Genomic DNA, 17,112 nt, shown 5'->3' with positions numbered 1-17,112 from the left:
AGACAATGTGCATGCAGAGTCATGATCCTGGAGGCAAAACCAAGATGACGGCAAAATGAAACTATACATGATCGAGTTGATTGCAAAGGGGCAAGAAATGTGATGAGCTGACCTCCACCTATCAGTTTTGACAGCTCACACCTAGCATATTGAGGAGGAGCTAATTGCAAATAGGGGTGGAAACAATGTTACAAGCTCAAATGTGTCCCATGGCCCAACTATCGGAACTGGATGTCGTCCTTGCACAACAATCCATACTATTTTAGTCCAATTCCTCTTTACTTCTACCCAAGTTACTATTAAATACTATGGACACAACACTACCTTTCACACACTCTCTCCCCCCACCTCCCTCCACTTCCCCAAACCCTCTACCTCATCGTAGGGCGTGTTCAGTTGACACCTTTTCTCTTTATCTCCAACTCCCTCTCATGGTTCTGACAATGGGTCTAGAAACGAAAAATACTAAAAGAAATTTTTACCTAGCCTCCGCACAATCAGATCCAAAAACTTAATTAAACATTTCATGTAAAACTAGGCGAGCACAATAAAAGAGATAATATTGAGAAAAAGATTTACCTTAAGGGCCCCTTTGGAACACAGGATTCAAAAAACAAAGGAACAGGAAAAATATAGTAATAGGATAGGAATGCAAATGTGAAACATAGGATTGAAAAACAGAGGAATTTAAGGCCTATTTGGAACGCAGGAATCAAAAACACGGGAATAGAAAAAAACGCAGGAATGGGGTGAGCGTATAGTGGTAAAACAGAGGAAAGAAAAAACGCGGGAAATAACTAGAAGGGATGTTTGGAACGCAGGAATCCAAAATACAGGAAAAACGCTGTGACAAGCTTGGTTAGCGCACGAGCATTGCAGGAAAGTTTTCCAAGAGGTCCGCATTCTTTTTTTCCTCCAAAAGTACACGCCTTGTCACCGTTCCTCTGGAAAGGTTTTGCTGAATTTCTTTGTTCCAAACGCGCGGACGCAGTTCCTTTCCTCTGGAACCGAATCCTCTACTTTTCCTACGATTTTCCTTCATTCCAGACGCGGCCTTAGTGAGTATAGTTGTTTGGATGGCCAACAGGAAAACACAGGGTTTCTAGATTCAAGTGAAGTCAGTGGTAGATCACTTCTGTTTTTAATCAATTATCTGCAAGGATCAAGCAACCTGGGCCCTGCCTATCAATCTATCATTTGGGAGCCGGACCCATCCTACGTAGGGGATCACCTGCAAGGATGATAGAGTTGTTTGCCTCTCGATCCTATGAGTAGGAGTAGAAAAAAAATGAGGTTAAACTGGGTGGAAAGTTTCTTTTGTTTCCCCTATAGAATCAGCCGTGTAGGAAATTTTCCTCTATCTTTCCTATGGAGCTTTTCTATGAATCAAACGCTGCTACAATACTTCAATCCTAAGGAATCTGAATCCTCTGTTTTTCCTGTGTTTCACCTCCATTCCAAAGGGGCCAAAAAGTATTGAATTATATAAAAATATTAAAAATTCTTCGATTGAAAAAACTAGCGGGCAAAGGAAGGAGGGAGCTAGGAAGGTTGGGAGAAGGGGAGATAATGACTTACCTTAAAACCCTGAGATTTCTTCGTTACAATGGAGAACCGGGCGAAGGGGGGAGGGGAGAGAAAGAAAGAGAGCTACTTTCCATCTATCGTCCATATTAGTAACGCCTTTGGACCAACACAACCAAGCAACAGAGAGGCACACACGAGGTTCATGCTAGATTATTCCTTTGCCCTTTCTTTTTTATTAGATAGATTTTAATTTCTTTTCCCTAGTCATTATATTATTAAATGCACTGCATTACTGTAGTTCACAATTTAATATATTTAAAATATTTAATTCAACAATTATTCAAACCCATTTAAAAATATTGATATGTAAGCTTCAACATTTTATATAGACACTGTTAAAACAACTGATGCAACCAACCGTCTTATTTTGAAATAGTAAATTCAAAATGCTGGAAAGATGCAACAAAAGGTATTGAAATAGTGACTCCAAATGTTTAAAATGCACCCAGTGCAAAATGTTAAAACATAAAATTCAAATTGTTGAAATAGGGCACCCAAATTGTTGAAATTGTTGATTCAAATTTCTAACAAAGAAGATCAATTATGTTCAATAGTATATTCAAAGTATTGAAACAACAGACATAAATGTTGAAACAATTTTCATGTGAGCATAGGTACAAATGGTGCCACAAGAAGACTGGTGAGATGTAGTTTGAAATAGGCATCAACACTTTCCATCTGCTCTGTGGTTAAGTTAGCTTGCTTTGCTCATTAGACCCTGGATATGGCTCATTATGGTTTTGTTGGGTATGGTAACTAGGTGAGTGCCCCACGCATTGCTGCGGGTATTGAGAGATAATTTCAAGTAATCATATGGTGAATGGGGAAAATTTTGCATGTAGATTCTATAACAGGGCATATAGTACTCTATAAACATTTATAGGCAAGATTTGAAATAGTAACAATAATATTTGTAAGGAAAATGGACCATATGGGTAGTTTCTTTGGGGGACCCTATTTATACCCCCATAGCTGCCCCCTTGGAAGTTATTGGAGTATGATGAAGATATACGAGTGTTGAGACACTTCTCCGAGTGCTCTAGCCACCACAAGTGTATAAAATAAGATTAGGTTATTTTCAAAGTGCTTAGGCTAGTTAGACCCACTTAATTTTGCTAGCCCTAGGTTTAGATGTAGTGTTTAGTGAGCTTTGCATACCTATTTCCGCTTGGTGCTTGCGTGCACCATTGTTGTACATCGGTGGGGCTTGTAGTCTTGTGAGACCACACCAACCGAGTTTGTGGTGTAGCCACCACCTTGTAATAGAGGGAACAAGGCCCGTGACATTTTGGCCAGAAGCTTGATAGTGAACATGGTGGGGACCGATCTGGAGGAGGCTATCTCGGAGACCCACTTGCACGTGGGGAAGACCCGGGGGCTATCCACAGAGTAACCCAACCAGGAGCCTGATCCTTGTGAGGGCATCCTTGCAATGGGCACCAGTGAGGACTACGGGGAAGCAACGAGCTTCTCGATATCTTTGTAAAAATAGGAAGTCATTGACGGGAGTTTGCATCTCTACCATCCATAAGCTTTCGCATTTATATTGTGTACTTAGGTTGTGTGATTTACCTTACTAGATTAGTTTCATAGGCTAGTTGATATAGGATTGGAACCTAGGTTGTTTAACTCTTTTGTAGTAGGGATAGCAACACACCTAGCAAACTTTAGTTGCACATCTAAATAGCTAGATTAATTGTTGCATAGGTTTTGACTAGGTGGAAAATGGAGGCAATAATTTTTTGAAGTAGATTTTAAGTTGCCTAATTCACACCTCCTCTCAAGATTTGAAGCCATACTTGGGAGAAAAAGATGAGCTTGAGTCGATGACGACTCCACTTCAAGAGAGGGAGGATGATGAGGACATCACTCCTCTAGATGCACCCACTGATCGTCTAACCGTTATGCAAGGTCCAATGACCCGAGCTCGAATGCGACAATTAGATCCAAATGTGAGCTCGTTCTTAAGCGATCCTTTTCATAGTTTTGAAAATATATTGCTACCTAATGATGTTATCTTTTTTAGGAGCATTGGTCAAAGGTCCTAAATGGCTAGAGGGGGGTGAATAGCCTATAAAAATTCTCTACAAAATCACTAGAGCAAAGGGTTAGTAACCTAAATGGTGAAATGCAATTTTGCTCTAGCTCTACAAGGGTTGCAAGCCACCTATTCCAACAATTCTAGTTTAGAAATGTCTCTAGATCAATCAATGGCTATGTCACTACTCTCTAACTACCGAGCCCTCAAATTAACTATACTAAAGAGCTTCACTAGAGAAGCTACACATCAAAATATCAAAGTAAATACAAGAGAGTGAGTGAAGTGATTATACCGTTGTGGCAAGAGACAATGAACCAATCAATGAATACCAAGTGAATCACCAGGAGAAGTCCAATCACAACTAACACACATTTTTTCTCTCGAGGTTCACGTGCTTGCCGGCACGCTAGTCCCTGTTGTGTCGACCAACACTTGGTGGTTCGGCAGCAAATAAGTGTTTCACAAACCTAGTCCAATACTTGGGCGCCGCAAGAACCTATCCACAAGTGAGGTAACTCGACACGAGTAATCCACTAGAGTTACCTTTTGGCTCTCCGCTGGGGAAGGCACAAGACCCCTCATAATCACCGGGAGATGGCCACGAACAATCACCAATTTGTTCCAATGCTCCTCTGGTGCTCCAATCTATCTAGGTGGTGGCAACCACCAAGAGTAACAAGAAATCCGCAGCCACAACGATCCCCAAGTGCCACTAGATGCAATCACTCAAGCAAATGCACTAGGAATCACTCCCAATCTCACTATAATGATGAATCAATGATGGAGATGAGTGGGAGGGGTGTTTCTCAGCTCAAAGGGATGTACAGTACGTCAAATGGCCAAGAGAGACACCCCAAGGCCGGCCACAAAGCTTAAATAGGCGGCCACACGAAATAGAGCCATTGATCCCTTGAAGGGGTACCGGATGTACTGACTGGACTCACGCCAGCGTCAGGTCAGGTAGGTCTGATGACACCCCCGAGCTTTTCAGCGCCTGCCACATCTCCCATATTTCAAATCGAGCTGTTGGGGCCTTTGTGCGCGTGCTAGCCCAGGATCAGACGCGCCTATGCCACGACCGGATGCACGGACACCCAGAGTCCGGTTGGCTCTAGAAACTGCACAGAGAAGTTTTTCTCTAACAGGACGTGTCCAGTCAATGATGACCTGACACGCTCGGTGTCCAGTCCTCTTCTTCTCCGCATTGCGCGTGCTACACCGCCGTGACCGGACGTGTGAATAGTGTTCACCCAGCGTTCGGTCGCCCGCCGCCTCCTACGTTCGATCGACTGCCCGAGCAGTGCCCTCTCTACTGCACATGATCGGACGCTATGCATGGGTCCAGTCCAGCGTCCAAACAAGCCATCAAGGCTGGCCGAGACCCAGGGTTTGTGACCAGACTCGGCCCCTCAGGGTCCGGTCACATCGAGATCCAGAGTCCGGTCACCTAGATCATCTCCTTTTCTTTTTCTGTCTCCTCAAACACTTCACCTTGCTTCCAAGTTGCTAACCACAAAGTGTATAACTCATGTGCACATGTGTTAGCATTTTCCAAGCATTTTTCAAGGGTTAATTTTTAGCACACTAGGTCCCTAAATGCATATGCATGAATCGCATCACCTAGTGGCACTCGATAACCACTTAGCCAAAGATTTCCCCTCTTTATACTATGGCTATCGATCCTAAACACACTCACACCCTCTATGGTGTCTTGAGTGCCAAAACAAAAACCTATTTGATACCTTTGCCTTGATCAACACTTGGTTTTTGTTTTTATCTTTCTTCTTTTCCATGTTGGAGCACGTACTTGATCATCACTTTTGGTCACCACCATCACCATGAGCATCATCTAGCTCCACCACTTGGCTTTGGACCATCCTATAATTTCTTGTCTACACACTTAGCTCAAGGTTTAGTCCATAGGTTTCATCAATTATCCAAAACCAAACTAGGGCTTTCAATCTCCCCCTTTTTGGTAATTGATGACAACCTTTTCACAAAGATATTCAATAAAATCTTTTTTGGATTCATGTTGCTTGCCCAAGCATTTTGTCATGTGTAAATGATATGGATAGGTTTCATAAACCCGAATTGGTAGCATTAGCTCCCCCTACATATGTGCTAAGAGTTTGGATTTGAAAGCTTGCACATATGCATAGATAGGAAATGTGGGAGAGTAATGACTACCAAGTGATGCTAAGGTGTAAAGAATGGACCTTTGAAGCGCGATACCAATCGGAGTTGCCATTTGAACACCATCCTTAGCACCATGGTTTGCTAGATACCACTTCAAACAACAAACACTAGATACTTCATGAGATCAATATTAGAAGCAAGGCTCTAGTACCACTTATAAAACAATTCAAGTGTCTAGCTATCCTATGCATACTAGTTTTTTCATTTCATCAATCATGGTCAACAACTAGCATACACCACACAAGCATGGATATCAAATTTAAGACTTGTGCCATGCAAGCAAGCATATGTCATGCACATCCAAATGCAACATACAAGTTTATGAGCTTGCTCCCCCTACTTGTGTGCTTCAAATTTTAGTTGTTTTAGTTGATCCCCTTCCTTTGTCAATCCCCAATCTATGTTTGTAATTCTCTCCCTTTTTTCATTATCTTTGGGAAATTCTCTCCCCCTTTGTCATTAAGTACCACAAAGGTGAGCTCAAATTTTAGATAGGTTGAGGTGAAACCATGTTATGTGAGGATCATTTTCCCAAATTTGTTTCAATCTAGATTACTTGCAAAAGATATTTAACTCAGTTTGATCCAATGGCAAGCTTCTTCACACCTCATTACAAGGGTTATCTTCATAATGTTGAGTTAAACACTTATAGCTCATTTTCTAGATTAAACACTAGGTTCACAAGCCCACAAACATGTCATATGCTACCACTAGATCATTTCAACCATAGAAGCAATAGTGGTACCATACAAGCATCAAATCCATTTGATTTTCATGAATGAGCCTTGGACATATGAGGAATGACTAGATGCACTAACCAAATCTTTAGCAAAGTATGAATGACATGTCGACCAATTTTACCTTGCTTTCCTCGAAGGAGAGGCATGTCATATAATGGGGGTGCATCAACACATATTTGAGAAGTCAAGTATGTTCAATTCATTCCTTAGCTTGCAATACCTTTTCTCATCAAGTGGCTTGGAGAAAATATCGGCAAGTTGATCATTGGTGCCCACACTCTCAAAGCAAATGTCCCTTTTTTGTTGATGATCTCTTATGAAATGATGACGGACATCTATATGCTTTGTTCTTCAATGCTGAATTAGGTTGTTGGTGAGCTGCACGGCACTCTCATTGTCACATAGCAATGGCACTTGTTTGAACTTGATTCCAAAGTCACTCAAGGTGGCCTTCATCCAAAGTAATTGAGCACAACAACTATTGTCCTAAATATACTCCACTTTGGCAGTTGAAAGTGCTACACTATTTTGCTTCTTTGATGACCAAGACACAAGTGATCTTCCTAGGAATTGACATGTGCCCAATGTGCTCTTTCTCTCAACTTTGCATTCTGCATAATCAAAATCCGAATATCCAATCAACTCAAATTTTGCTCCTTTGGGATGCCACAATCCAACATTTTGTATATGCTTCAAATACCTCAATATTCTCTTTGTTGCCTTCAAATGACTTTCTCTTAGAGACGCTTGAAATCTTGCACACATGCACACACTAAACTTCACATATGGCCTTGATGCAGTCACATAAAGTAGGCTTCCAATCATTAACCGATACATCTTTTGATCCACCATGTTGCCACTAACATCACTATCCAAGTTTCCATTTGTCCCCATAGGTGTACTAATAGCTTTGGCATCATCCATTCCAAACTTCTTGAGCATGTCTTTGATGTACTTGCCTTGAGTCACAAATGTGTCATTCTTTAATTGCTTGATTTGAAGACCGAGGAAGTAACTAAGTTCCCCAATCATGGACATCTCAAACTCATTAGCCATCATCTTTCTAAACTCTTCACAAAAATATTGATTGGTTGATCCAAATATGATGTCATCCTCATAGATTTGCAACACAAATAAGTCCTTGCCAATCTTCTTGGTGAAGAGAGTGGTGTCAACCTTGCCCATAATGAACCCTTTAGAGAGTAGGAAATCCCTCAACCTCTCATACCATGCCCTAGGTGCTTGCCTCAAGCCATACAATGCCTTCTTCAACTTGTACATATGGTTGGGCTTTTTGTCATCTTCAAAACCGGGTGGTTGCTCAACATAGACTTCTTCATTGATGTAGTCATTCAAGAATGCACTCTTCACATCCATTTGATAGAGCTTGATGTTGTGGTCACAAGCATAGGCTAACAAGATCCTAATTGCTTCCAATCTTGCAACCGAGGCATATGTTTCACCAAAGTCAAGACCTTCAACTTGAGTGTATTCTTGAGCCACTAATCTTGCTTTGTTCCTTACAACTATCCCATCTTGATCTTGCTTGTTGTGAAAGACCCATTTGGTTCTAATCACATTGTGTCCCTTTGGCCTCTCAACTAACTCCCATACTTGATTTCTTGTGAAGTTGTTTAGCTCTTCATGCATGACATTGACCCAATCAACATATTTCAAAGCTTCATCTATCTTCTTTGGTTCGATGGATGACACAAGTGAAAAATGCTTACAAAAAGAAGCCAATCTTGATCTAGTTTGTACACCTCTTGAAATATCTCCAATAATAGTATCCAATGAATGATCTCTTGCAATGTTGGTTGGTTGGAGTACTTGAACTTGATTGCTTGCACTTGATTGGTCATTTGGCTGAGATGATGAACTAGCCACTTGTTGTTGATCTTGCACTTAAGCACCACTTGTACTAGCTTGATTTTGATCTTGAGAACCACTAGCTTGCACACTTGAGTTAGTGAGCACTTGATTTTTGTCATCTTCAACTTCAATCACTTCTCTAGGCCTTATATCACCAATATCCATCTTCTTCATTGCACTTTCCAATTGAGTACCCCTCACATCATCTAGATTCTCATCTTCCTCTTAGGAACTATTTGTTTCATCAAATTCCACATCATGGACCTCCTCAAGAGTACCACTAGCCAAATTCCAAACTCTATAAGCTTTGCTAATAGTGGAGTAACCAAGCAAGAAACCTTCATCACATTTCTTCTCAAACTTGCTCAATCTAGTACCTTTCTTCAAGATGCAACATTTGCAACCAAAAACCCTAAAGTAGGCAATATTTGGCTTTCTACCATTCAATATCTCATATGGGGTCTTCTCCAACATTGGTTGACAATAGAGTCAGTTGCTACAATAGCAAGCCGTATTGATTGCTTCGGCCCAAAATGAATGACTAACATTGTACTCACTAAGCATTGATCTTGCCATGTCAATCAAAGTTCTATTCTTCCTCTCAACAAGGCCATTTGATTGTGGAGTATACTTAGCTAAGAATTGATGCCTAATGCCAAACTCATCACATAATTCATCAATTCTTGTATTTTTGAATTCACTACCATTGTCACTTCTAACTTTCTTGATTGTAGTTTCAAACTCATTGTGAACTCTCTTGATGAAAAACTTGAATGTAGAAAACACATCACTTTTGTCAACAAGAAAGACTACCCATGTATATCTTGTAAAGTCATCCACTATCACAAAGCCATATTTATTTTCACCAATGCTAGTGTATGTTGTTGGCCCAAATAAATCCATATGCAATAACTCAAATACCTTAGATGTGCTCATGATGCTCTTCTTAGGATGTGTGCTACCAACTTGCTTTTCGGCTTGACATGCACTACATGGCTTATTCTTTTCAAATGTGACATCTTTCAAGCCTCTAGCTAGATCATGCTTTATCAATATATTCAATTGTTTTATTTCAACATGACCAAGCCTTCTATGTCATAACCAACCCATGCTAGACTTAGTGAACAAACATGTTGACAATTGAGTTTCACTAGCATTGAAATCAACCAAGTATAGATTCTCATATCTAAATCCTTTAAATATCAAGTTAGATCCATCTACACTTATGATCTCTACATCATCAACACCAAATATGCACTTGAAACCAAGATCACACAAATGAGCTACCGACAATAGGTTGAAATTCAAGCTCTCTACTAGTAGCACATTGAAAATGCTCATGTCATTGGATATAGCAATCTTACCAAGCCCTTTGACCTTGCCTTTGCCATTGTCACCAAATGTGATACTATCATAACCATTGCTATCATTGGTGTTGATTGAATTGAACATTCTTGCATCACCGGTCATGTGTTGTGTGCACCACTCCCACTATCAAACACCCAATGCCTTCCTCCAGCTTTATAATTATCCTACAAAAGAAGATCAATTCTTTTTAGGTACCCAAACTTGCTTGGGTCCTTCAAGGTTAGTCACTAAGCTCTTTGGTACCCAAATGGCCTTATTCTTTGGGCCCAACATGGATGTACAAACAAACTTAGCCCTCACATCATTGGCACCCTTGGTAAGCAAATAACAAGAATCAAACTTAACTGAGGATACATTAGCATTCTTGTTCTTGTTCTTGTTCTTGCAATATTCCTCTATGTGACCAACTTGCTTGCAACTGGTGCAAAACTGACCATTGTTTTTCACAAAAATAGTCTTGTGAGAAGCAAAGGCCGCCTTGCCTTTCTTAGGGGTATAGCCCAATCCCTCTTTGTAGGGAGATGCTCTTTGGCTACCCAAGCACACAAGCAAGTGGTCCTCACCACCATAGCCTTTGCCTAAGGCACGAGTGAGCTCACTGACCTCCTTCTTGAGGGCCTCATTCTCAACTATTAGTAAGGCATCACAAGTGAAACCATCACTAGTAAATGAGGTAGGAGTGAAAGTGCTACAAGAAGGGTTAGTGGGAGCAACAATGATAGGTTCATAGAAAGATTCATTAATTAGTTCACATGTTGAACCTATGTCACATGTTATAACGACCTCATCCTTGCCTTGTTCAAGGTGAGTGCAGTGAGCTTTTTCAAGCATGTTGTGAGCTTTGCTAAGCTCCTCATAGTCTTCCTTTACACTCTCATGAGAAGCATTGAGTTCATCAAAGGATTGCCTGAGAGCATTAAGCTCCTTTCGTAACTCTTTGCACTCCTTCCTCTTTGCCTCAAGACAAGTATGAGTTTGTTCCAACATGTCCATGAGTTCCTCCAAGGAGGGCTCATCCACATTGTCACTCTCACTTTCTTCCCCATCACTCACATCATATTTTACCTTGGTGGACTTAGCATGAAGCATGTTGATGGAGTGTCAAAGAGAGAAGGCTTGTTGTTGACGGCGATGCTTGCTAGTGCCTTCTTGATGGATTTCTTGTCGTCATCACTAGAGTCATCATCATACAAAGAGACATCACTATCCCAAGTAACCACATAGCCACCACCCTTCTTCTTCTTCTTGAATGTCATCTTCTTCTCTTTCTTTTCCTTCTTCTCATTCTTTTCTTTCTTCTTCTCATCATCATCATTGTCACTATTGTAGGGACAATCTGCTACAACATGATCCTTGCTCTTGCACTTGTAGTATCTCCTCACATACTCTCCTTGTTGTGATCTCTTCTCTTTCTTGCGCCATAGCCCTTCTTTTTTTATGAATTTCCCATCTTGCGCACAACAAGAGCCATAGCTTCATCATCAAAGTCACTAGCTTCCTCCTCTTCACTTGATTCTTCTTTCTTAGCTTTGCCCTTACTCTTTGGATGAGGTACTAGCCTTGAATTCTACACTTTTCTTCTTCTTTTCTTCATCCTTCTTCACATCTTGGTCAACCCCCTCCCTTTCCACATAGTATGACTCTTGTTTCATGACATCACCCAGTACTTGGTTAGGGGTTAGGTCCTTCAATCCTTCTCTTATGATGATTAGTCTCAATGTCTCAAATCTTGGAGGTAAGCACATCAAGAACACATGAGAGACATCATCATCATTTATCTTCTCACCCAAAGCCTTCAAGTCATTAATGATCACTTGCAATCTATGGAACATCTCTAGAATGCTCTCATCATCCTTCATCTTGAAGCTTGTCAACTTGTCCTTAAGAATGTACAACTTGGCACTCTTGACCGCCAGTGTGCCCTCATATGTTTCCTCCAATCTCTTTCACACTTCACTAGCTCTTTCACAATCTTTGATTTGCTCAAACACCTTTGAATTAATGGCATTATAGATGGTGTTAAGAGCCATTGCATTGCATTACTTGTTTGCCTTGTCTTGGTTGGTGAGATTGGTGGGATCAAGAATAACATAGTCACTCTCAGTCACATCCCACACTTGATCATTAATTGAACAAAGATACATCTTCATATTTCTCTTCCAATAGTCATAACATGTGTCATCAAAGAATGGTGGTTTGCCCCCCACATGGTTGAACACAACTTGAGCCATCTTTTGACACCAAAGTTTGTTAAGCCTTGATTAAATGGTGACCATGGCTCTGATACCACTTGAAAGGTCCTAAATGGCTAGAGGAGGGTGAATAGCCTATAAAATTATCTACAAAATCACTAGAGCAAAGGGTTAGTAACCTAAATGGCAAAATACAATTTTGCTCCAGCTCTACAAGGGTTGCAAGCCACCTATTCCAACAATTCTAGTTTAGAAATATCTCTAGATCAATCATTGGCTATGTCACTACTCTCTGGCTAATGAACCCTCAAATTAACTACACTAAAGAGCTTCACTAGACAAGCTACACATCAAAATATTAAAGTAAATACAAGAGGGTGAGTGAAGTGATTATACCGTTGTGGCAAGGGACAATGAACCAATCAATGAATACCAAGTGAATCACTAGGAGAAGTCTAATCACAATTGACACAAGATTTTTCTCCCAAGGTTCACATGCTTTTTGGCACGCTAGTCTACTACACTCAAACCTTTCACAGCCATGTCATAACCCTCATCTTAGTCCAACTTCAGCCTCGTTAGTAAACTATCGACAGTGATGATCATAGCCCTCACCGTTGCTATCTAAGACCGTCTGTGGTGTACACTAACACCGCCGTATTGGCTTATGATCCATCCATGCTAAGGTCCTTACTTCCATCGCATTGGAGCATGCCCCACCTATGTGGGTATGCACTAACATCGCCGCATGGCTTATAATTCGTCCGTGATCAGATCCTTATTCCGTCGCAATGGAGCGCAACCCGCCTGTGTCAAGGCGAACATCACCGTTGCTTCAGCATATGAATCGTCTAGTCATAGGGCATGGTCACCGTCTGTCAGCCCCTCAATTTGAGAGTCCTAGGTGCATCTGTACTTGCGTTAGGATCACGCACAATTACGCACAGAATCACACGAATGGTACACAATTATATAGCAAAAGGTTCTGAGCTTTATTGATATCTAAAAATAGGGTCTTACAATTGTGGCCCAAAGGGGCATGGTCATAAGCTTACATATCTAGCGAAGTACTACTGCCATGAAATGGCACTATTTATGGTAGCTTCTAGTACGGTAACATTATACAGCGAAGTGGTGTCCTATTCCACAGGCAACTTGAGCACGGTCGAAACCCTAGCCTCGATGTCATACTCCTACGAACATATTTCCTTGTTGCGTAACTCCTAATCCTCATGGTACGTCTCCTCGTAAAGTCATAGTCTTCTTCTGTGCCAAAGTTTGTGAGTCAACAACGGGTGAGTACATACATACTCAGCAAGCCCTAGCCATAGGGTGGAAATAGAAGTGTAATGGTGTTTATAATTAAGGGTTGGGTCCTAGCGGAGCATTATTAATTCCCACTAGTTCCCGGGTTAACATCAATTCCATTACCAGTCTCATTATACATAAAAGTAAATCTAATCATAGTATCCCATCCTAGCATTTGCCCATTTCAAGGACGTGGCTATTCAAATAGGTTTACTTAACTCTACAGAGGTGTACAAAATTCCCCACATGATAGGTGCAACCTCATCCATGAGCAGTGGACGAAATAGACCTAACGAGACCCCGTACCCGAATGTGCGTGACCTTAGATGTCCATATAACTCTACTACAACTTCTCATGGATTGGAAACACACAATTCCAGGAGGATACCTAATCGTCCCGACATGATGATACCTAATCATCACAATAAATAACAACATGGCTCGAACACGGGCAAAACAATAATCATTGGCTCGAACGCGGAAAAAATCTCAAAAGCTTAACATTGAAGATCACATAGCATCCACGCCAACCAGACCATGGAAGAAAACCTATCCCCCATGTCTGCTCCTGATATTCCGCTGCCTACACCAGCCTCCAAGTTGAAATTATATTTCTATCTAACGGGGTGTGAGATCAAGCCTACCCATATAGACATGTGGTTGTACATAATATCTCACTAAGCAAGAGGGACTACGAACCGGTCCTTATGTGACCAAGGTGAGTATCTCCCATAGGAATCCTCTCCAGGTATCCCTGTCATGGTAAACTACCTCCATAGATTACCACCACTCGCCCCCTATCGGAGTTTAGTTTCAAGTTTACCAATTTTAAGTTCCATTATTATCTCTAAGTTTATTCATATCGTGGAGCTCATAAATTAACAAAATAACCATTTATCTTAATTCAACAACAATCATATCACAATAACTGAGCTTTCCTAGTAGGTTATTCTATAGCTATCTAACTAGGTAGAAATTTATATGCATTTCCTGGTGCATAAAAATGTATGCAAACTACATGATTAAATTCCTTAATGCATCTAGTTTATTTATAAATTTTCTAGGAATTTTTCTAAGCTTGGAAGATGCATTTTTAGCTCTTTGTGTACACTAGCCGGGTGTACCCAGCATTTTCCATCATGTACCCCACGCTGTGTGTGTGCGGGTGACAGGTGGGCCATCCTGCCACATCAGCGAAGACAGTGGTAGCGGCATTACGACCATGGGCCCATGTGTTAGCAGAACAGGGAGAGAGAGGGAGGGAGACAAATGGGGCTGACGGTAATAGCAATGCCATTCTATGTCTGGTCTCACATGGCAGAGACATGGAAGGAGGAGGAGGGGAGACAGCGATGGACGAAGGTGGCCGTCGTGATGTCAGAACAGGGGAAGGACGCCTGAGCTTGTCGGAGTTGGTTACGCCAGCGGCGTCGGTCCTCAGTGGTGACTGGTGATGGGTGGACTATGCTCGCGGAGTCATGCCATAGTTGATGGCGGGGTTGCCGTCGGCAATGGGTGCCCATGGTGGCGGTGGCGGCTCGCCGAAGGGGACACGATGGCGCTGCATCACGAACTCGGCCTTACGAGCCCCAACCGCTGCAACCAATAGCGTGTGCGTGAGAGTGGGTGAGTGGTGCGTGTAGTGGGAGTGGTGTAGTGCCCAAGGTGGCCTCACCGATGATGGCCAATGGCTGTGGCGGCTTGGCGGAGCAGGGTGCACGGTGGCAGCGCAACACAGAGAGGATTACTACCTACTAGCTAGCAAAGGAGATAGAGGAGGCGCTCTGGAACTCACCGGTCACTCTAATCGTCCAAGGACACAGTGGGGAAAGGAGAAGATGGGGAGGCAGCACCAATGGCGCTGGTGAATCCTGAATTGGGGGAAAATTGGAAGAAGATGGAAAGGAGGAGGGGAGAGGGGAAACGGAGGGGGAGATGGTGTGTTCCCATCCTCGGTGGAGCTGATGGTTGAGAGGGCGAGGCGAGGGTGTCGCTGACCGGGCCTATTTATAGGTCGGCTAGGTCAGTTCCTGCCAGAGAGATATTTCTCATGGCTACTCTTATCTACCACGTGCGCTCGTGGTTGACCTTGTTAGGTCAGTTCGCCATAGTGGCCGCTTGGCCGTGCACGCGAAGAAGTGCCTTGGCGGCTACTTTGGTAGCTCGGTGTGGAGGCGACCATGATGTCGACATTAACAAGTTCACAATAAGGGAGGAGAGGGGAGAAGAGGAGAGAAAAGGAGCATCGTGGGGTCCTAAGGTCTCATCGTGTCACCGTTTACCATTGCTAGCACCAAGGTGGAGCGGTGCTGGGCGTTGATGTGCGGGCTATGCCGCGTACGGCTACCAACCATGAGGTAGGCGAAGGAGATGATAGGTGGGGCCTAGGCATCAGTGAGAGTGGGAGAGAAGGGAGGGCGCGGGTGAGGCCGGGCCGAGCACTGGCCTGCGGCTGCTGCTACGCTCGTTGGGCGGCCCACGTGGGAGAAGGGAAGGGGAAGGGGAGAAGTGGAGGGCTGCTGCAGGTTGAAAGGGGAGAGGGGAAGAGAATCAGCCTGTGAGGTTTTTATTTATTTCTATTTCCTTTTCTTTTCCCAGCCTTCATATTCATTGTTTGAATTAGTTATTGAATTCAAATTTGAAATGCAAATATGCAGTGAGTACCACAATATGTCCAGCAAGTCAAGCAAACATTCACACACATGGTTTCATACATAATGTTTTATTTCCTACGTTGGTCTATTTATACTATAAATATCACCTAGGTTAGTTATATATTCTAGTTCCTATGCAAAATTTTAAAAAGTTCAAAATTTTAGTGATTTTTTCAACGAGGTCAAATTTCAGGGTGTTACAAACCTACCCCCCTTAAAAAGAATCTTGTCCTCATGATTAGAACTGATCCTCAAATAGGTAGGGAAATTCCTGTTTAAGATTGTCCTCTCTTTCCCATGTGGCTTCTGCCTCTGTATGATTACTCCATTATACCTGGCAAAATCTTACTGTTGTCCTCCTGGTTTGTCGGGTGACAATATCTAATATCTTGATCGGTCTTTCCTAACTGTAAATCTGGCTACAAATCCATGGCTTCCATAGGTGCTTGCTCTTCTGGTACCCTCATGCATTTCTTTAGTTGTGACACATGAAACACATCATGTATATCTGACATTTCTAGAGGTAATTCTAAGAGATAGGTGCTGACACTTCTTAATGTCACTACTAGGTTTATGTCCCTAGCAACGACGCTAGAAATGTTTGTTGATGGTTTGTATGCGTGTATATAGGAAAGGGGATTCCACAAACGAACAGAACTATCATGTAGCACTTCGCTTGGTGAGTGCCAAGTGTCAAATTTATATTTTCCCAAAGGAAGGCAGGAGGACGTGTTGGGAACTGTGGTTAGGTAGACTAGGTAGGTAGGTTTAGCAACACAGGGGTGATGAGGGTAGTATGGATGATGGACAGAAAAAGATAAAAAAGGGTTTTTGATCACACAGACAGAAGTAGCTAGAAGTGTAGTGTAGCTAAGTGTAAGAAGTAGAGTATGTAATCTTAAAGCAACAAAAGTAACTTAATCATAGTGAGATCGTCCTCAGTACGAGGGGCGTACTTGCGTTGGATTTAACCAAACACGAAGCACAACGAGCCCTACGTTTTAATAACTAGACCCAACGTGGTGGAATATAGAGGAAAGACAGGGCTGTCACCACCTGCCACTACCACAATCTATCCAAGGATCTAGCCGTACCTATAGGCAAGATATAGCCTAAGCACCACGCTTAATCTATAAACTCGTTGTTTCGATCCG

The sequence above is a fragment of the Miscanthus floridulus genome, chromosome 15, assembly GCF_019320115.1.
Source record: "Miscanthus floridulus cultivar M001 chromosome 15, ASM1932011v1, whole genome shotgun sequence".
Lineage (NCBI taxonomy): Eukaryota > Viridiplantae > Streptophyta > Magnoliopsida > Poales > Poaceae > Miscanthus > Miscanthus floridulus.
Note: the sequence above shows the minus strand (reverse complement) of the source record.